The following is a 22,775-nucleotide window of genomic DNA, read 5'->3' as shown; positions in this document are numbered from 1 at the left end:
ACCTTTGGAATATAATAATACCACACACTATACCCTCTGAGTATAATACTGCCACAGATTGTATCCCCTATATATAACACTACCACACACTGCGCTCTCTGAATATGATACTACTGCACATTGTACCCTCTGAATATGATACTACCACACAATGTACCTTTGGAATATAATAATACCACACACTATACCCTCTGAGTATAATACTGCCACAGATTGTATCCTCTATATATAACACTACCACACACTGCACTCTCTGAATATGATACTATTACATACTGCGCCTCTGAATATAACCTTGTCATACATTAAACCTTATATGATACACCATACCTCACCCTCACATATAGTGATAATGCCTCCTGACCTGTGCAGGGGTAATACGCACAGTGATGTCACAGTACAGCGATGAAACACCCAATAATGTCACAATACAGGGATAATATATACAGTGATGTCACAGTGCAGGGATAATACACACAGTGATGTCACCGTACAGAGATAATACACACAGTGATGTCACAGTACAGCGATGAAACACCCAATAATGTAACAATACAGGGATAATATATACAGTGATGTCACAATACAGGGATAATACAAACAGTGATGTCACAGAACATGGATTATACACACAGTGATGTCACAGTACAGGGATAATACACACGATGATGTCACAGTACAGGGATAATACACACAGCAACATCACAGTACAGGGATAATACACACAGCAATATCACAGTACAGGGATAATACACACAGTGATGTCACCGTACAGAGATAATACACACAGTGATGTCACAGTACAGGGATAATACAAACGATGATGTCACAGTACAGGGATAATACACACAGTGATGTCACATTACAGTGATAATGCACACAGTGATGTCACAGTACAGTGATAATGCGCACAGTGATGTTACAGTACAGTGATAATGCACACAGTGATGTCACAGTACAGTGATAATGCACACAGTGATGTCACAGTACAGGGATAATACACACAGTGATGTCACAGTACAGGGATAATACACACAGTGATGTCACCGTACAGAGATAATACACACATTGAGGTCACAGTACAGGGATAATACACATGATGATGTCACAGTAGAGGGATAATACACACAGTGATGTCACAGTACAGTATAATGCACACAGTGATGTCACAGTACAGTGATAATGCACACAGTGATGTCACAGTGCAAGGATAATACACACAGTGATGTCACCGTACAGAGATAATACACACATTGGGGGAGATTTATCAAAACCTGTGCAAAGGAAAAGTTGACCAGTTGCCCATAGCAACCAATCAAATCGCTTCTTTCATTTTGCAGAGGCCTTGTTAAAAATGAAAGAAGCGATCTGATTGGTTGCTATGGGCAACTGGGCAACTTTTCCTCTGCACAGGTTTTGATAAATCTCCTCCATTGAGGTCACAGTACAGGGATAATACACATGATGATGTCACAGTACAGGGATAATACACACAGTGATGTCATAGTACAGGGAAACTGCACACAGTGATGTCACAGTACAGGGATAATACCCACAGTGATGTCACCATACAGAGATAATACACACAGTGATGTCACAGTACAGGGATAATACACACATTGATGTCATAGTACAGGGAAACTGCACATAGTGATGTCACAGTACAGGGATAATACACACAGTGATGTCATAGTACAGGGATAATACCCACAGTGATGTCACCATACAGAGATAATACACACAGTGATGTCATAGTAGAGGGATATACACAGTACAGGGTTAGAACTCACAATGGGGTGAGGATTGGCAGGGGTCAGGGCACAGTATTTATAGTGTTACCTATGTAACCTGCCTGTCATGCCATCATCCACTGTTCCCCTGCACTCTGGTCCTTCCTCTGACCCCAGCAGGCCTCCGTATGAGTCTATGATCACATGACCAGCAGGGGAGGAGCTGAGCTGGAGGTTGAGATCGCTGTGTGTATGGCAGTGTTTCCCAAGCAGGTGCATACAGATAAAGCAAAACTACAACTCCCAGCATATCCAGACAGCTTTTGGCTATCTGGGCATGCTGGGAGCTGTGGTTTTCAACAGCTGGATGCGCACTGCTTGGGAAACACTGCTATAGGAAGGCAGTGAAGGGGTCCATATGTGTACACATAGGACACAACAGAGCAGGTATATTTCCCCTCCCCTGGATCTCCACTGATGGCAGGAGCGGCTCACAGTTGGGGGCCCGGCTGTATGAGTCATCTGTGACTGTGGGGACTCATAATGATGCGCACAGTCCTGAAGCCGCCGGCCACCGCGGTGCCTGTCACAGGAGGGGGGGGAGGGGTGTTCAGCGGTCGGGATTGCTGCCCCCATGAAAAGTGCCTTATAGGAAAAACCGTCCCTGGCTGCAGCGCAGTGGACCGGTGGGGCTAAAGGGCTAGCTGCTTCGGGCCCCCATGAATGCCCCATACACATACACTGCCCCAGGGGTCAAGTCCTGGAAAAAAAAGGGGGGGGGGGGGGGTTGTATGCACAGCCGAGATCGCAGGGGTCCCCAATGGCGGGACCCCTGCGATCAGACATCTTATCCCATATCCTTTGGATAGAGGATAAGATGTCTAGAGGAGGAGTACCCTTTTAAAGGAGTACTCTGGGGCAGTATTCCTGCTCCGTCCTGCCCGGGCTGCAAAAAAAAATGAAAATAAACCATCTCTCACCTTCCTGGGTTCCCGCGGAGCGCCACTACAGCTGATCGGTCCTCCGGTCCATCCTCTTCATACTTCCGGGTGTAACGAAGCGTCACATGGCGCTCAGCCTATCGCCGCCGCGATGTTCTGCCTCGGCCCATAATAGGCTGAGCGCCATGTGACGATTCGTTCACACAGAAGTATGAATAAGATGGACCGGAGGACCCATCAGCTGTAGTGGCGCTCCGCTGGAACCCAGGAAGGTGAGAGATGGTTTATTTTCATTTTTTTGCAGCCCGGGCAGGACGGAGCAGGAAAACTCTGCACCAGAGTACTCCTTTAAGTACCAGGGCACCAAGATGTATATTTACATCCAATGGGGGAGATTTATTAAAACCTGTGCAGAGGATAAGTTGACCAGTTGCCCATAGCAACCAATCAGATCGCTTGTTTATTTTTTTAAAAGGCCTCTGAAAATGAAAGCAGCGATCTGATTGGTTGCTATGGGCAACTGCTCCACTTTTCCTCTGCACAGGTCTTTATATATCTCCCCCAATGTTCTTAAGGGGTTATCATTCTGATAATACACTGTAACAAAAACCTCCTTATGTCCCTATCATCATGATAACACACTGTAAGAAACCTCCTCATGTAATCTTCTTAGAATTGGGGTGACACACTGTAACAAGCCTCCTCCTCATGTAATCACCTTACTACTGGGGTGACACACTGTAACAAACCTCCTCCTCATGTAATCACCTTACTACTGGGGTGACACACTGTAACAAACCTCCTCCTCATGTAATCACCTTACTACTGGGGTGACACACTGTAACAAACCTCCTCCTCCTGTAATCACTTTACTACTGGGGTGACACACTGTAACAAACCTCCTCCTCCTGTAATCACTTTACTACTGGGGTGACACACTGTAACAAATCTTCCATGTAATTACCTTACTGGGGTGACATGTCTCCTCCAGCTCCGCCCCGCCTCCTCCACAGCATCACACAGGTCCTTCAACCACGATCTTCCCTCTCCACCACAGCTAAGCTCCGCCCCAACATGTGATGCTGACATCATCACAGGTCCTACATCTCCAGCATCTAGCAGTCTGGGCCAGGGGAGGAGACGGAGGGAGGGTAAGAACAGAGAGGATGGTCCTGCAGGACTAATGTAAGGAACAGCATTCCTCCTGTGGAAAATGCAAAGGAACGCTGTTCCTGCAGGACTCGAGCCCTGCACTGCCCCCATACACATACACTGCCCCATACCATACACACTGCCCCCATACACATACACTGCCCCATACCATACACACTGCACCATACACATACTCTGCCCCATACACATACACTGCCCCATACCATACACACTGCCCCCATACACAGCCCCCATACACATACACTGCCCCATACCATACACACTGCCCCATACCATACACACTGCACCATACACATACACTGCCCCATACACATACACTGCCCCATACCATACACACTGCCCCATACCATACACACTGCACCATACACATACACTGCCCCCATACACATACACTGCCCCCATACACATACACTGCCCCCATACACCGCCCCATACACATACACTGCCCCCATATACATACACTGCCCCCATACTCATACACTGCCCCCATACTCATACACTGCCCCATACACATGTACTGCCCCCATATACTCACATGCACTGCCCCCCATACACAGCCCCCATACACATACACTGCCCCATACCATACACTGCCCCATACCATACACACTGCCCCATACACATACACTGCCCCATACACATACACTGCCCCATACACATACACTGCCCCATACACATACACACTGCCCCGTACCATACACTGCCCCATACACATACACTGCCACATACACATACACTGCCCCATACACATACACTGCCCCCATATACATACACTGCCCCCATACACATACACTGCCCCATACCATACACACTGCCCCCATACACAGCCCCATACCATACACTGCTACATACACATACACTGCCCCATACCATACACACTGCCCCATACCATACACACTGCCCCATACCATACACTGACCCATACACATACACTGCACCCATACACATACACTGCCCCATACCATACACTGCCCCAATACACATAAAATGCCCCCCATAAGCATACAATGCCCCCCATACACATACACTGCCCCCATACACATGCACTGCCCCCATACACATACACTGCCCCCATACACATACACTGCCCCATACACATACACTGCCCCCATACACAGACACTTCCCCCATACTCATACACTGCCCCCATACTCATACACTGCCCCATACCATACACACTGCCCCATACACATACACTGCCCCCATACACATACACTGCCCACATACACTGCCCCCATACACATACACTGCCCCATACACATAAACTGACGACATACACTGTCCCATACACATACACTGCCCCCATATCTTACACACAGCCCCATACATATGCACTGCCCCATACACATATACTGCCCCTATATACACACACGTACACAACCCCATGCACACATACACTGCCCCTATAAACACACACGTACACAACCCCATACACACATACACAGTCCCATACCATATAAACTGCCCCATACACATGCACTGCCCCATACACATACACTGCCCCATACACATACACAGCCACCATATACACACATACACAGCCCCCATACACAAAAACAGCCCCATACCATATACACTGCCCCTATATACACACATAGACACAGCCCCCACACACAGTCCACCATACACACAAACACAGCCCCCCCCCCACACACACATACAGCCCTGTACCATATACACTGCCCCATACACATACACTGCCCCCATACACTGCCCCATACACATACACTGCCCCCATACACATACACTGCCCCATACCATACACACTGCCCCATACACTTACACATACACCCATACAAATATACTCGCATACACAGCCCCATATACTCACCTACACTGCCCCATACACATGCACTGCTCCCATACACATACACTGCCCCCATATACACACACATACAGAGCCCCCATATACACACATACACAGCCCCATACAAAATACACTGCCCCATACACATACACTGCCCCCATCTACACATACATACACAGCCCCCATATACACTGCCCCATACACATGTACTGCCCCCATATACTCACATGCACTGCCCCCCATACACTGCCCCTATGTACACGCACATACACAGCCCACATATATACTGCCTCATACACATACACTGCACCATACACATATACTGCCCCTATATACACACATACACAGCCCCATACCATATACATAGCCTCATACACATACACTGCCCCTATATACACACACACAGCCATACACATACACTCAGGACCAGTTTTAGATTTAATGTGGCGCTGGGCAAAATTAAAAGTGGGGCCGCAAAAGCCAAACAAGTTAGATTTTATTGTGAAACGACTGATGTCATTACAAAGTAAAATTGGTAGTGCATAAAACAAGCGCTTGTAGGGGTCTGTAGGTGGAAAACTGAAAGCGTTATGGTTTTTAGAAGGTGGGGAGGAAAAAACAAAAGTGCAAAAACGGAAAAACGCTGAGTCCTGAAGGGGTTAAATGATCAGGAGCACAAGCCACAAAGCGTATGTCCCTGTAGACACACAATATTTGCTAGACACACAATACCGCTATATTGTTCCAAATTAAAAACCACGATAAAAAGACCAATATTCTGACATACAATAACATATACTGTAGTGGTAGATACCAACTATACACTGGCACCCTGCAGATCGAATGAGGCCGGGTTCACAGATGTCAGGCGTGCACTGGAGGGAAACTAATGCTAGAACTGATCCCATTTATTTGAATGGGACAGTTCACAATCATCCAGCGTCTTAATTTTGACACCGGATTGTTGGACACACCGGAGAGGGAGGTTTGGATTACACCCCCTGAAAAACACTACTGTGCGTGTGTGTATGTATATATATATCATAGGAAAGAAAAATAAAATATATATATATATATATATATATATATATATTTCCCAACCAGAGTGTATCCAGCTGTTGCAAAACTACAACTCTCAGCATGCTGGGATTTGTAGTATTCCAACAGCTGGAGGCACCCTGGTTGCGAAACATTGATATATACACACACACATGCATAAATCAGTGTTTCCCAACCAGGATGCCCCCAGCTATTACAAAACTATCAATCCCAGCATGCCCAAATAGCCTAAACAGCTGGAGGCACCCTGTTTGGGAAACACTGTTAACAATATATATATATATATATATATATATATATATATATATATACAAAGTCCCGAAATCACAGCACCAGTCAGGTCATGGATCTTGAAATACTGGATTATTTTATTCTTCCCCACAGCAAATGCAACGTTTCGGAAGTAGTAGCCTTTATCAAGCATAATACAAATACAAAATGTGCATATATATATATATATATATATATATATATATATATCACAGATACATTTCATTGGCTACAACTCATGTGATACAAATGTATAATTATCTAAAAACGCACCTCTATTTAAATTTAATTGGAGCAATGCTCTGTTAATCACAGTGATGTCAAGTTGACATAGCATCCGTCTATATACAATACAATCAATACACATATAAAGTGCCCTGTGCCATATGACATACAGTGCTATATAGTGTTATATAGGTACCTTCAGTATCAGCCAAATATATAACTCGATCGCACCCAGAACATGCCGATCGCTGCCATCTCCGTTCTCATTCTTGTTTGTATACAAAGCGACTGCGCATGCGTTGGAAAAGTTCCTACGTATCAGCGCATCACTTCCGCTCCCGATTGCTCACAGTAATGTGTGCTGATCAGGTGCGCGTAATGCCCTTACCCACACTAATCACCATTTGTGTTCTGCGGCTGCGCAAACGGGTCCGACGATCGTGTTATCACACTGGACATATCGCGATCCAGCCGGCCGGCTGTGCATGCGCATTGTAACCAAACACTTGTAACCTAGCAAATCATGTTTGAATAGTACAACAGTAAATGCTGACATCAAATTATCATGCAACTGATATTTTATTTCTAGATGACATGAATGAGGGCATATATTAGAAAAAATAATAATATATAAGAGGATGGCTGCAATGGCTGCGATCTTGGCTGTAGTGAAGGTCCCCACGCATTTGCTGTGGGGAAGAATAAAATAATCCAGTATTTCAAGATCCATGACCTGACTGGTGCTGTGATTTCGGGACTTTGTTTATATGTAAAAAGCCTAATTGGCTGCATTTGTGGGAGTGGCGTGGGGTATATAAACTCCCCTCTCCCTCAGGTAGGGGCGTATGATTCGTGGGCGGTATTTCTCTTGCAGGATACCGTGTTAGGGCGTACGTCTCGGAGGTGTCAGTTGTTTGCAGTGGGTTGCAGTTATTTCGTGTTTCAGGTCGGTAAGTATTCACTCCTGCCGCAGGCCCAGGCCCCTGTACCGTTTACCCGCCTGCCACCTGCTCGCTGCCGCTCTGGGGGAGCACTGCTCCTGCGGGTCGCGCGGCCCGTCCTCTCCTGCCGGTTGTCAGCACCCGCTCGGCTGGCCAGGGGGGGAACGGGTTGTTGGGCCCTGCACTACGGCGTTCTCCCCGGTGTTGCGCTTCCGGGTGTGGGTGGGGGACCTCCCTGGTTCAGCCGCGCCGCCGCCGCCGCTCGTTCGGCCCGGCCGCTCCGTCCGGGCCTGGTGCCCCGCTTCCACGCCATCTCCTGCCGTGCGCTGGCTGGGCGGGGCTTCTGGCCCGGGGGGGGGGGGGGCGGGGTTTCAGTGACGGCGTCGTCCGGCGCCGCGGCGCCGCGGCGCTGCCGCTGCTCAGCCGTAGGACGCTGCCGCTGTCGGCCTCCACACAAACGGCCCCGGCCATAGGGGAGGGGTTTCCCAGGACCTGCAATACAGTCCCGCTCCCCTTCGCCGCTCGGCTGGGGGGGGGGGGGGGTCGATTCGGTTTCAGTTAGAGCCACGCACGGAGGCCACAGCTTCCCTCCAGTGGCACGTAGGCCCTACTAATCACGCCGGATTTCTCCAGGGGGCAGCGACTCTTTCCCACCACTGCTCCAGCCCCCCCCCCTCCCCCCCCCCCCCTCGTTTTCACATACAAGGTGGGCACATGGCAGGAGTCGCCAGGCCCAGCAGGTCCTGGTTGCCAGGGGGAAGGGGTGTCAAGGGAGCGGGGTTGGGAGCTGCTTGTCACCACTACGGCACGGAACTTGTTTGCTTGATGTCACTGTATACATATATGTAGCTTGACGGCCGGTGGCTCGTCAACGTTGGCAGTCACGGTCAGTCGGGGTGCTTCCTGCCTCATCACGTTTTGCTTGCTCCACAGGGTACCAGGTGGTCGGATTGTGTCCGTATTCCCGTACACATCTCATACAGCTTTCAGTTTGAGGTACTTACAGAATCAATATTAGAGAGGGGAACCGTATGTTCTCCCCCCGTCTATCACTCCATATTCATCCCGTACATTTACGCAGTCACGAGCACTCCCGCCACCGGTTAGGAAGCTGCTACTGACACGTCTTCAGAGCCACGTGCGTCACCACACTCACGTCAATCGGCCCCAGCCTGACTCAATTTCAGTTGGGGCTTGACGACATGGTTATTTCTGACTCTTCTTCAGAACGACTCGACATCACTCATAGGCAGAGGATCACCTGCGTCTGACTCATCTTCAGTGGGGTCCTCTGCGTATGCTGTTCTGACTCTTCTTCAGCGCAACAGCATACATTTAGCCTCAGTTTCAGTATCACACTTTCCTCCATCACGCCTTTTCGGTCGGTCACATTCATGTGTAATTAATCTTTCCCTTAAATATCCACAGCTGGAAGCCATTACCGTGCGGTCAGTACTCCCGGTGTTGCAAGCTTTTCAGGAAATTCAGCAGGTCAGTTCCCTCCTGTAGCCAGGAGAACGGAAAAAAAAAAAAAAAACTGTGTACAGAGAGTATACATACATATATAGGGAGGGTATATATATATATATATATATATATATTTTTTTTTTTTTTTCACTAGTCATTTTTATTGTTCTCTTTCCCTCTTATTCTTGCCGGCACCCTTCTATGGCCCGGACAGGTTGCCAGCAGCATGTCTCAGCCAGCGGATATCGAGGAGGCACTCTCGGTTCCTGAGACTCCTGCCAGGGCCTCGGACCGAGGCAGCTTGCCCTCGTACAGGTCCTGGACCATCCCCAGGCTAATGGAAGAATTGAGAAGGAGGGGTGTCCCCTTTCCGGCCTCAGCTAGGAAGGGCGAGTTATTCAACTTACTGAATGCTGACCAAGCCCCCCGGGGTAGCCAGGCTGCGGCCCAGGATCAAGTTTCAAGCGCCTCCTTGTCTCAGCTTCACACGATGATGACTGAGGTGCTTACGACGGTGTCAGGTTTCAAGGCTAGGCTAGACCTAATGGAACTCTCCAGGAGCGACGTAGCAGTCCCGACCGCAGCGTCGCCCACGGCTTCTACCTCTCAGGCCACGCCTTCAGGTATGCCACATCCTCCACCGATCATCACGCCCGCACATTTCATCCCGGCAGCCATAAAAAAGGACATCCTTGAGGGAAAAGAGGTCAACCTCGCCTCTCTGCTAATTGCCACCACGGACGTACATGATACCAAAACCGTTGCCTGCGGGGAGCTGGCGGTCACGTTCAAAAGCAAGGACGCTAGGCTCAGCAGGAAGTTGAGTGTCACTGAGTTTGTGCTGGCATTTGGACTATTCAGGGACGTACTCTGTTCAGTCAGCCCTGGCCGCAGGGAGGAGTTGGACCTGTACTTACACAGGGTTGTGCAGATGGCGTACAAGTACGGGGGCACCACGTTCTACGAGTACCACAAGTCTTTTTCAGCAAAAGTAGCAGCCGCATACGCGCAGTTCGGCTACGTCACCAACTGGGGGTCCATAGACACGGAGCTATACTGCGAACATTTCGCGGGTCTGAAAGCCCCCTCCTGCACCGCATGCGGGGTGACCACGCATTCCTCCAGCTGGTGCCCGCAGGTCAGCAACCCAGGGGAACCCAGCACCAGTAGGAGCCTGAACGCCTTCACCCCTCCAGCTCCAAGGAACGTGGCCGCCCTAGATAGGCTCGGTAGACCAGTGAGGTACCTGGGCAAGACCCAGATCTGCAATAACTTCAATCTTTCCTCCTGCGTGTACAGCAATTGCAGACTACTACACGTGTGTTTCATTTGTTTCAGGGCTCACCCCAGCTCTATCTGCTCCCAGAAGGGCCCTCAGGCATGACTAGGCGTGGTGCAGGTCCAGGTCCTCGCACAGGTCCTAGCTGGTCATCCTGAGCCCGACTGGGTGAGATGGCTGGTGGCGGGTTTCTGCGATGGGTTCCACACAGGTTTGGTCGCTTTGCCGCAAAGCACGCATGAATGTGGTAACCTGTCGTCAGCCCTTTCCGAGCCAGAGATCGTGTCCGGGCTAATCCAGCAGGAACTGGCAAAAGGTTTCATGATAGGTCCCTTTGATGTTCCCCCTTTTCCATGTTGGAGAGTCAGCCCTCTGGGGCTTGCCACAGGCAAATTTTCCAATAAAAGAAGATTAATCTATGACCTCTCAGCGCCTTATTCCTCCATCATTCCCAGCATCAATGCTTTAATCCCCTCCGACGAGTTCTCCATGAAATATGCTACTATTGACCGAGCCATACAGATTATCCTACAGTTAGGGAGAAACACTTGGTTGTCCAAAGCGGACATAACGGACGCTTTCAAACTACTCCCGATCAGACAAGACCTCTGGCAATGGCACGGTGTCAGGTGGCTGGACAAGTATTATTTCGCAGTTAAGCTCACATTCGGGGCAAAGAGCAGCCCCTGGCTCTTTGACCAACTAGCCACAGCACTGCATTGGGCACTCCAGAACGTGGCTGACTGCCAGCACGTCATACATTACCTGGATGATTTCTTACTACTCGAACATCCTAGTCTCGCTCCTCTCAACCTCACTTCACTACTGTCTCTGTTCAAGGAAATCGGGGTCCCAGTGGCACCTCACAAGACGGAGGGCCCGTCAGGCAACTGGTGTTCTTGGGCGTCATCCTAGACACTGTAAACATGCAGGCTAGGCTTCCCCAGGAGAAACTAGTCAGAACCCGGGAGATGATACACAACCTATCCAGGAGTCGCACAGTAACCAGGGTCGAACTCCAGAGCCTCCTGGGCATGATGGCTTTCGCTATGAGGATCATCCCGCAGGGGAGAGCCTTCATATCCAGACTTTTGGACCTTCTCCCTTCAGTATCGGGTCAGAGGCAGGTCATCCACATCAACAATGAGGCGATGGCTGACCTACTCATGTGGGATCACTTCTTGGAGAGCTGGAACGGTGTCTCTTTCTTCGTTCCCCCTTTATCAGACGGGTCCCCGACTATAGTGTCCGATGCCTCATCGGTTGGCTTCGCAGCCATTTTCGGGAACAAATGGTTAGCCGGCCCCTGGCCAGCTGAGATCCGCAACATTCCCGACTTCACAGTAACTTCAGCCCTGTTTGAAACATTTCCCATCGTAGCCGCCGCTGCTGTCTGGGGAAACTCCTGGGCTAACTCCACAGTTCGATTTCTGTGCGATAATTCCGCTACAGTCGACATTCTCAACAGAGGACGCTCTAGGTCCCCCCACATAATGCGCTTTGTCAGGAGGTTCATTCTGTTGTCTCTCCAGCACAATTTCCATTTTTTGATCGAGCACATAGAAGGTAGGAAGAACTTGGCGGCTGATGCACTCTCTCGGGCTAAATTCGGTGTGTTTTTTCAGGTACAACCAGACGCAGACCGGGTCGGAGTCCCGGTGCCTCCGTTCCAACAACTGCTAACGGACTAGCCAGATACGTCTCCATTGCCAACACTCTAATCAAGAAGTCTTTAGCTCCCAGCACGATCCGGGCTTATGATACCGCTTTGGCGGTTTTCTCCTCCTTCATGCAGGGCTTAGGGCTTTCCCCCACAATCACTTTACACTCTGCCCTAGCTTTTGTTGGTTTTTGCCATTCTTCTTTACACTTATCCCAGAACACCATCAAACTTCACTTAACAGGTCTTCAACACCACAGGTCACTCTCGCACCCTCACGCCTCTTCTCTACTCTCTGCTCATCCGATCAAAGCAGCACTCAAGGGCATTTTAGTCTTGTCGCACCCCAAATCTCTTTCTCGCGCACCGGTCACGGGGGATCTTTTCCGGGCCATGTCTTCCTTACTGGACACGCACCCTTTTGGTTTTCACCTCAGCACGGTCATCAAAGCTGCCATACACCTTGCTTTTTACGGCTTCCTTAGACCGGGGGAGTTCACGCGCACTGGCTGCCGAGCACCCGGGCCGACCCTGAGCCAGCTATCATCTAACAGGCTAGGTTTCACTTTCACCCTTCCGTCCACCAAAACCTGCAGATGGGGAGCATCCATCAGATATTTCCCCACCTCACATCAGTGGTGCCCAGTCTCGTCTCTCACCGACCTCCTCTCAATGCTGTCCAGGCAAGCAGCGGACAGTCCGCTCCTCCCGGTGGCTGGGCATGCTCTGTCTTCCTCCCAGTTTACCAGATACGTCCGCTCCCTAGTCACCATGCTAGGTCATGATCCCGCTGTCATCTCAGGACACTCGTTCAGGATCGGAGCGGCTTCCGCAGCCTCCAAACATGATGTCCCAGCTCACATCATTAAGAAGCTAGGCCGCTGGAACTCCAGCTGTTTTGACCGGTACATTCCGGATCCCTCTACCGAAATGGCTAATGTGTTTAAAGTGTTGGCGTTGTGATACAAATAAAATAGAGTTACACCCTACTCTTGACTCTTTGCCCTCTATAGGCGTGCCCTCGGTCGCGGTTATTGGGCACACCTCATCCGCTGTTTTGTATTTCTTAATTCTGTACTAGGTCTACCGGGGTTCCAAGGCTGAGGACGGTAAGTACTCTTGTTCTCCTTCTTCGTATACTTGCTCGTTCGGCCTTTCGAGCCATGACCACAAGTAAAAAGCCTAATTGGCTGCATTTGTGGGAGTGGCGTGGGGTATATAAACTCCCCTCTCCCTCAGGTAGGGGCGTATGATTCGTGGGCGTCACCCACCCAACCCTCCCTTTTTCTATCATAATCCATACATAGGGCATGCCCTCTATAGGCGTGCCCTCGGTCGCGGTTATTGGGCACACCTCATCCGCTGTTTTGTATTTCTTAATTCTGTACTAGGTCTACCGGGGTTCCAAGGCTCAGGACGGTAAGTACTCTTGTTCTCCTTCTTCGTATACTTGCTCATTCGGCCTTTCGAGCCATGACCACAAATATATATATATATATATATATATATATATATATATATATATAGCAGCAAAGAAGATAGTCCGGCACAGAACTGAAGTATGCAGGTAAAAACTCAGAACTTTATTTCAGCATAACGCAGTACACAGAAGCCTTCTGTGTACTGCGTTATGCTGAAATAAAGTTCTGAGTTTTTACCTGCATACTTCAGTTATGTGCCGGACTATCTTCTTTGCTGCTAATTGTGTGAGCCGGAGGCGGAACCGGCGTGTCCGCAGCACGAACTTAGGAGCAGCTGCGGGTGTGGTGAGCGGTAATCCATTGTTGTGCATATATATATATATATATATATATATATATACATATATATATATATATATATATATATATATATATATTCTTTTATTTTATTGAAGAGCTGAGGTATGTGCTCTCAAGTCACCCAAGTGCAAGTATTCACACAAAATACCGTGCACAAGGATGCGGTCTATCGCAAGCCCTTTTTTTACACTTGATCTTAGCCAAAAGGCCCAGAGGTGATAACCGGTAAAGGGATGGAACCAACCATGCCCCCTTCATGAGCACTCACACTACTTATAGGGAAGAAAGGAAGGCTGGCAGGCGGCCTCCCATGCATAGGAAAGGAGGGAGGCAGGCAGTCTCCCATACACTCTCTGGGTGGGTGGCAGTCAGCCACCCGTACATACAGCACAGGCTAAATCCACATCATTGCTTAAAAGAAGGACAGGAGTCCATTCCACTCTGATGGAGCAATAAGCAATGCAATCCATACCCTGGCTTTTACAGGAACCCCTGTAATTGTGTAATTCACATTTCTTGCCACAAGATGGCAGTGGTGTTTTAAAATCTTGAACGCTGTGCACAGCTAACTCCGTACTATTGAAATTGCTCAGTGTCTGTCAGACAGACTGGTATTTAGACTCTTCTATCTAGTTAGTTCCGGTGCCCTGCTGCAGCTCGGGCACGGGAGTTACTAACTAAGCTGGGACACTGGCACAGCGTTATTATTAAAACATAATCCTCCCTTACTTTAAAGGAAGGGAGGATTATGTTTTATATCATGAAAAACTATTTCGGAAACTATGTCGGAGTTAGCTGTGCACAGCGTTCAATATTTTAAAACACCACTGCCATCTTGTGGCAAGAAATGTGAATTACACAAGTCAAGAAATATTTTAAAGAAGCATTAATAAAAGTAAATTTTTAGGGGATCTTTAGTCAGGGTTAATCCTGAGGGGATTTATTTCCCCAAGTAGGTTGTTCATTAATAAGTCGGCCCAGAGATCCCTAAGGGATTTAGCTAGTGTAGGTTTTCGTGACATATTCTACTTTAACATAGCGGTAAATTTTTGTGGTTACTTGCATCACAAAATGTCATGAAAATTTAGAAAATTTTGCATTTTTCTAACTTTGAAACTCTCTGCTTGTAAGGAAAATGGATATTCCAAATACATTTTATATTGATTCACAAACACAATGGGGGAGATTTATCAAAGGATTTAGACTGATTTTTCCTGTCTAAATTTGTCGCACAGAAAGTCGCAGTCTAAATATGTGCGACTTTTCTGCGACTTTTGCTCTAGAGGATTTTTAGAACATGATGCATGCAAGTCTATTTTAGACAGAAATGCATTGGAAAATGCATTGGTGCTGAATTTATCAAGTGCGACTTTTGTGCGACAAGTCGCATCTGCCCAAAATACGCTGAAATGTCAGACCATGCTGGAGCAGGACTAAATGCAGTTTAAGCTGTAGACCCTGAAGTCTGAGCACAGAATTTATCAAGGGCTGTGAGACCTTTGATAAATTAGGAGCACAATAGACAGGAGACTACCACATACGCTGGTCTATAAGCATACCCAGAATAGACTAGATTAGTAAATGTCCCCCAATATGTCTAATTTATGTTGGCATCATAAAATTTACCAATTTTTTACTTTTTGAAGACATTAGAGGGCTTCAAAGTATAGCAGCAATTTTCTAAATTTTCATGAAAATTTTAAAATCTGAATTTTTCAAAGACCAGTTAAGTTTGAACTGGATTTGAGGGACCATTCTGTAAGAAATACCCCATAAATGACCCCATTGTAGAAACTACACCCCTCACAGTTTTCAAAATGACATTCAAAAAGTGTGTTAACCCTTTAGGTCTTTCACAAGAATTGCAGCAAAGTGGAGGAGAAAAATCAAAATCTGCATTTTTTACACTAACATATTCTTGTAGCCCCATTTTTTTCATTTTTAAAAGTGGTAAAAGGAGAAAAAGCCCCCCAAAATTTGTAGCTCAATTTCTCTCGAGTACGTAAATACATCATATGTTGACATAAAGTGCTTTGTGGGGTCACAACATGGCTCAAGAGGGAAAGAGCAACTGTAGGATTTTTTTAAACAAATTTTGCTGTCATGGTTTTTGGGGCCATGTTGCATTTAGGAAGCCCCCATGGTGCCAGAACAGCAAAAAAAAACATATGGCATACTATTTTGGAAACTACACCCCTCAAGGAATGTAACAAGGGGTATAGTGAGCCTCAACACCCCACAGGTGTTTGGCGACTTTGCGTTGAAGTTGGGTGTAAAAATGGAAAATTAGATTTTCTCTATCGGCTCCATTGGGGGACACAGACCATGGGTGTATGCTGCTGTCTCTAGGAGGTATGACACTATGGCAACAAAAAAAAGTCGGCTCCTCCCAGCAGGATATACCCGCCTCTAGGCCCTGAGCTAATCAGTTTTAGCTTAGTGTCTGAAGGAGGTGGACATGGTCTGGAATTCTCCAGACCAGGTCTTCTGTTTCTTATTTTTCCTAGTTAGGGTATGTGTTAGTTTTTTATTCCGTTTTCTTTCATGTTTTCAGGTGGGGACTGAGGAACTGCGGCTCACTGTTTCCTCATTGTGATTGAGGGGGCACAGACATTGCGTATATGCGCTGTTCACCCCCTCTCGCCAACGGTCAGCGTCTGGGGTTGTACCTCATGGGTCCGGGTCCCCCTATTCCCTGCTCGCTTTGCAGGTAACAGAAAGCTGACTGAAGACCTCACAGAAGACTCCATTAGGTAAGTACTTCTGATTGAGGTGAGTATATATTCTTCTCCCTTTAGGTGCTGACTTGCAACCTCTGGAGACCCTCATTTTTTGGCCCACCTTTCAGGGTCCAAGGGGCTGGCCTGTGTTAGGGGCTCTATCTTTTATTCTAAAAAAAGGGGCGAGCAATGGCATATTGGTAATGAATGGTTTACTTTATTATTATGCACATGTGTGTGTGTGTGTTATACTATGCGGCTGACAGCCGCGGCGCTTACTATGTGGCTGACAGCCGCGGCGCTTTTACTGTTCGGGCGCATGAAGCGCCGACTTACTTTCGCTTTCGGCAGTAGACGACTGTCGCCGAATATGTGTATCGCCCGCTCACTTCCCCGTGGGCGCATATGCGGCTGACATGTGCGCCTGGGGCAAGGAGCGGGCGCCATTACTATTGTTCTTCTCGGCGGCCGGGGAGCTATAGCTCCGCCCACAGGGCCGCCGGAGCTCACTGGAGGCGCGGATTGTCCTCCAATCAGCGCCGTGCGTGCGATTTTCGGTGGCAGAGGCCAATCAGACAGGGCCCCTGCTCCAGGCACGCCCCTCTCTGGCTATTGGCTTGCCTGTTTCTCCCTCTCTATCTACACAGAGCGGAGTTCTCCTCACAGCAGCCACCACAGGGGACACAGACTCGGGTGAGATAGTTCTTTTTTCATTATGTTCGTACCCAGAATTGTTCCTCCCTCTAAACAGACAACTGGAGCGTTAGTTTCCTATTTGGTCTGTAAGAACTGTAATTCCAAAATACCTGGTTCTGCTGAACCCACTTGCTCTGCCTGCTCCTCTGCTGCCCCAGACCCCCTGGTACCCTCGGATGCTCTTTCAGTTCTGGTGGATTCGGCCGCCCCTCCAGCCTGGGTTTCTTCCCTATCCCAGTATATGGGCTGACTTGACTCAAGTCTCCCGTTCGGTGGCTGAGGCTTCTCGTGACGTGGTGTCTGCCTTGAAGAGGTCTGCCCTGTGCCAACCCTCTAAAGGGCCCCGCTCCTCTTCTCCACATACTTCACCCTCTCACAGGCATACTAGGGGTGTATCTTCTGACTCTTCCATTGAGTCTTCAGGTAGACGTGGGTGCTCCCCTCGTGGGTCCCGCCCCCCGTGTCATCTGGTCACAAACGTCGCTCCTCCAGAGGACGTTCCCGGAATCGCCACTCTGCCTCGCAAGAGTCGCGTACCCGGTCATGGTCGCCCCCCACTTGTTCACATTCTCCTGGTGGATGAGGCTTTCGAATTGGCATCTGACTCGGAGGACCGCTCGGATACAGTTGAAATGGTGAACTCATTGGTTGCGGCCATAAGAGACACCTTTCACTTAGAGGACCCAGGATCTTCGGATGTGACTCCTGAAGTATCTTTTCATCATGCTAAACTGGCACCTCAAAGGTTCAGCTCTCACGCTGAATTTGACACCCTTCTGGAATCTGCATGGAAACATCCGGACAAGAGGCTCCCGGGAATGAAGAAGGTTCAGGTGCGTTACCCATTCGACAAGGACCTTGCCTCTAAGATGGTTTCCCCTCCCTTGGTGGATCCACCAATTTCCCGCCTCTCTAAGGCTACTACACTGTCGCTAGCAGATATGGCTGCTTTCAAGGATTCAACGGACAAGAAGGTGGAGTCCTTAGCGAAGTTTGCCTCTGAAGCAGCAGGCTCTTCTCTGCTTCCCACCTTCGCCTCGGCTTGGGTGTCCAAGGCCCTATCGGTGTGGTGCTCAAAACTCCGTCAGGGTATCCAGGCGGGATCCCCCCAGAGGATCTGTCTGCTTTGGTTCTCCAATGCTCTAAAGCTGGGGACTTTCTGTGCACAGCTTCCATGCAGTCAGCCCGTTGTGCTGCCTTTGCTGTGGGTCACCTGGCGGCCCTCCGCCGTTCCATGTGGCTTAAGGCTTGGGATGTGGATGCGGATGCCGCTTCCAAAAGGTCTCTCACCGAGCTTCCTTTTACTGGTGCCTGTCTTTTTGGCAAGCGCCTTGACGAGATTATCTCTGAGGCGACGGTTGGCAAGAGTTCCTTGTTGCCTCAAAATAAGGCTCGCTCTACTTCCCAGAGGAAGTCCTCTTCCTTTCAGTCCTTTCGGACTTTTGGCCCTAATTAGGGGTCTAGGCAGGCGCCTTCGCGGGACAAGAAGGCTCCCTCATTCCGGGCTTGCCCGTCTTGGAAGTTGGACACCAACCGTTCCGGCCGTTTTGCGGCCAAATCAGGCAAACGCAAACCCACTTCTGCATGAACTGATGCCCCCACCCGCAGATTTTTCTCGGGTGGGAGGTCGTCTCTTACTTTTTCGAGACATCTGGACCACACACATTCAGGACTCTTTGGTCAGGGACGTGGTGTCCAACGGATACCGAATGGAATTTGCCTCCCTCCCGAGGGATCGTTTTTTTCAGTCCCGGGCCCCCGGTCTCCTTCTCTGGCGAAACAGTTTCGGGGGGGCTCTCCGGTCCCTGCTTCTCCAGGGAGTTATTTTTGGGGTTTCTATTCCAATCTTTTTGTGGTCCCCAAGAAGGGCGGTTCTGTGCGGCCAATCCTGGACCTCAAGCGTCTCAACCTTCATCTTCTCATCCGCCACTTCCGATTGGAATCCCTCCGTTCGGTAGTGGCATCCATGGAACAAGGGGAATTTCTTTCTTCAGTGGACATCAAAGATGCCTACCTCCATGTTCCAATATTTCCCAGCCATCAATGGCTTTTTTTCCTATTACTCCTTGTGAAAATGAAAAATTTGGGATAACACCAGCATTTTAGTGAAGAAAATAAAATTTTTCATTTTCACGTCCAAATTTTAATGAAAATTTGTCAAACACCTGTGGGGTGTTAAAGCTCACTATACCCATTCTTACATTCCGTGAGGGGTGTAGTTTCCAAAATGGGGTCACATGTGGGTATTTATTTTTGTGCGTTTATGTCAGAACCGCTGTAAAAGGTAAAAGGAGAAAAAGCCCCCCAAAATTTGTTGGGCAATTTTTACCGAGTACGGTAAAGTGAGAGAGCGCCATGCGCATTTAAGGCCTAAATTACGGATGCAAGAGTTAGACTTGCCTTGGATACCAAAATTACCCTACGGCAGTATTTCGCAAACAGAGTGCCTCCAGCTGTTGCAAAACTCCCAGCATGCCTGGACAGTCAATGGCTGTCTGGCAATACTGGGAGTTGTTGTTTTGCAACAGCTGGAGACTACGTTTTAGAAACCGTGCCATACCAGAGGTTTCTCATTTTTATTGGGGGGGGGGGGGGGGGACTGTGTAGGGGTATGTTTATAGGTAGTGTTTTTAGGGTACATTCAGACTGCCGGGGGATTACAGCGAGTTTCCTGCTGGGAGTTTGAGCTGCAGCAGAAAATTTCCTGCATCTCTAGCTTGCAGCGAGAGACTAACCGTAAACCCCCGCCCCTTGTGAATGTACCCTGTACATTCGCATGGAGGGGGGGGCAAACCCCCAGGTACCGCCACCATCTTCTCCCCCCCCCCTCTCTGCCTGACATCCAGGGGCGGGCAGAGCGGGGAATTTCCATGGTAACCCCTCCGCCTTTATCTGCCATTGGTCAGTAATCATTACTAATGGCAGGGGATAGGGGGGGATGGCACCACTGCCACCTCGCTCCTATCCCTTAGGAGGATTGGGGCTGTCACTGACAAATCCTTTCATCCCTATTTTCCGGGCAATCGGGTCATCAGAGACCCGATCAGCCCGGAATTGCCACAAACGTCGATTTGCCGCCATGGCCGACATGGGGGGTTCTTAGGACCCTCCTAGGCATTTTCACAGGATGCCTGCTGAAAGATTTCAGCAGGCATCTCGGTCTGGTCCCCGACGGCTAGCGGTGGGGACCGAAATTCCCACGGGCGTATCCATACACCCTCAGTCCTTAAGGACTTTGAAACGGGGGCGTATGGGCACGCCCTCCATCCTTAAGGGGTTAAGATCTGCATATGAAAACAACACGCCTACCTTTGTTGCCTGCAGCCACCTCCCTGGCTGTCCGGACACGGAATCAAACCAACTGTAACGAGAAACTGAAAATAAACAGTATTCACCTGCATCCTTTTGGACTCTTTGCTGAATCAGGGTAATCTGACAACCCATGGTCGTGCTGTTGGTGCTTCTGGTTCTTCTGCTGTTTACACCTGGCAGTGGCATTGAATGACATTTAATAGAACTAAAGGTCCTGGGTGCAACAATCCTCCCATGAGGACCAGCCTCAACAGCTTTGTAGATTGCACTCATGTTTGCAACTCCATATACATTTTATTTTCTTCATACTTCTTTCTTCATACTTTTTTCTTTCTGTCATTCAGACTTTCATTCATTCTCACTCACACACTCACTCACTTTAATTCATTTGTTCTCTCTCTCACTCACTCAATTACTCACTCAATCACTCACTCACTCTCTCTCTTACCCACTCACTCAGTCAGTCTCTCTCTCTTTCTTTCTTTTTTTTATTAATTTTTTTCCATCTTCTTCTTCTTCTTCAGACCCCATCATAGCACTAATGCTTATCCAATACCACCAGCAGATGGAGACACTCCATTGCAACATTGGTTGTGAGCAGCAGTTTCTAAAAACAAATGCCTCATGGCTGATTTCTCATCAATCAATGGATGGCAAATTTTGTTTTTATCATTCACTGACCACAGAACCAATGCATGGTCAAGCAACAGCAATGACGCACCCTTGTGAATAACCATGAGACCCTCACATCATTTAACAGGATTCAGCACCACCTGCAAGACAGCTACGTATCATGTCATGTCAAACCTGCACAGGTGTGCTAGATTAGTATTATTATTATTTTTTTAGTTTTTATGACATCAATCAGTGTGCAAACATGGTCAGTAAAACGCCAAATGGATAGACGTTCATAAACCAGTCAGTGCAACTCATTATTGTGGTCTCTAATTGTGGAACTCTTTTTTTTTTTGTGAGGATACGATGAGCTTATCCAATTAAGGAGGCCATTCAGCAGTACTGGGTCTGGACAGCAGCGGCACCTTCTGCAGCCAGTCTGACTGACATGACAAGGCAGGCAACAGCTGCAGCAGCACCCACAGAGGATTAAATAAGAATCTGTCTTTTTTAACACTGGAATGGGGTGGTGCACTGTACCCGAAGATACTGCCATATCGGGTCAATGCATTGGGCGACGGAAGCAAGTTTCCAAATCGGCTCCCATTCTCAAAAATCCATTTAATTTATGGTCCCCAGATAGGGGACGTATCAGATATTAAACTGATAAGAACAGATTTTTGATTGAAAAAACCTTTATTACCAATCAATTGTCAATCACACAATAAATATATTCACCATAACAGAACTGACTTTTTTTTTATCTATCTATCTATATATATATATATACCGTATTTATCGGGGTATACCACGCACCGGCCTATAACACGCACCCTCATTTTACCAAGGATATTTGGGTAAAAAAAGTTTTTTACCCAAATATCCATGGTAAAATGAGGGTGCGTGTGTGCGCGTGTATACCCCGATAAACCCCCAGGAAAGGCAGGGGGAGAGAGGCCGTCGCTGCCCGCTTCTCTCCCCCTGCCTTTCCTGGGGTATAGAGCGCTGCTGCCGGCCCTTCTCACCCCCTGGTTATCGGCGCCGACAGCCAGGGGGAGAGAAGGGGCAGCGGCACCCATTGCCGGCGCCGCTGCCCCGT

General features: G+C 48.5%; 1 protein-coding gene and 1 non-coding gene across 4 annotated transcripts in view; one reads left to right on the top strand and one right to left on the bottom strand.

Moving 5' to 3' along the window:
• LOC130295874 (uncharacterized) overlaps positions 1–22,775 on the top strand; it is a 464,016-nt gene that overhangs the window by 410,407 nt on the left and 30,834 nt on the right. The window lies entirely within an intron of this gene.
• LOC130296000 (U2 spliceosomal RNA) lies at positions 22,201–22,387 on the bottom strand. Its single transcript, XR_008849094.1, has one exon. It is a non-coding gene; the product is annotated as a U2 spliceosomal RNA (small nuclear RNA).

Source organism: Hyla sarda, chromosome 11 (assembly GCF_029499605.1).
Source record: "Hyla sarda isolate aHylSar1 chromosome 11, aHylSar1.hap1, whole genome shotgun sequence".
Classification (NCBI taxonomy): domain Eukaryota; kingdom Metazoa; phylum Chordata; class Amphibia; order Anura; family Hylidae; genus Hyla; species Hyla sarda.
This window is presented reverse-complemented; position numbering and strand designations above follow the sequence as displayed.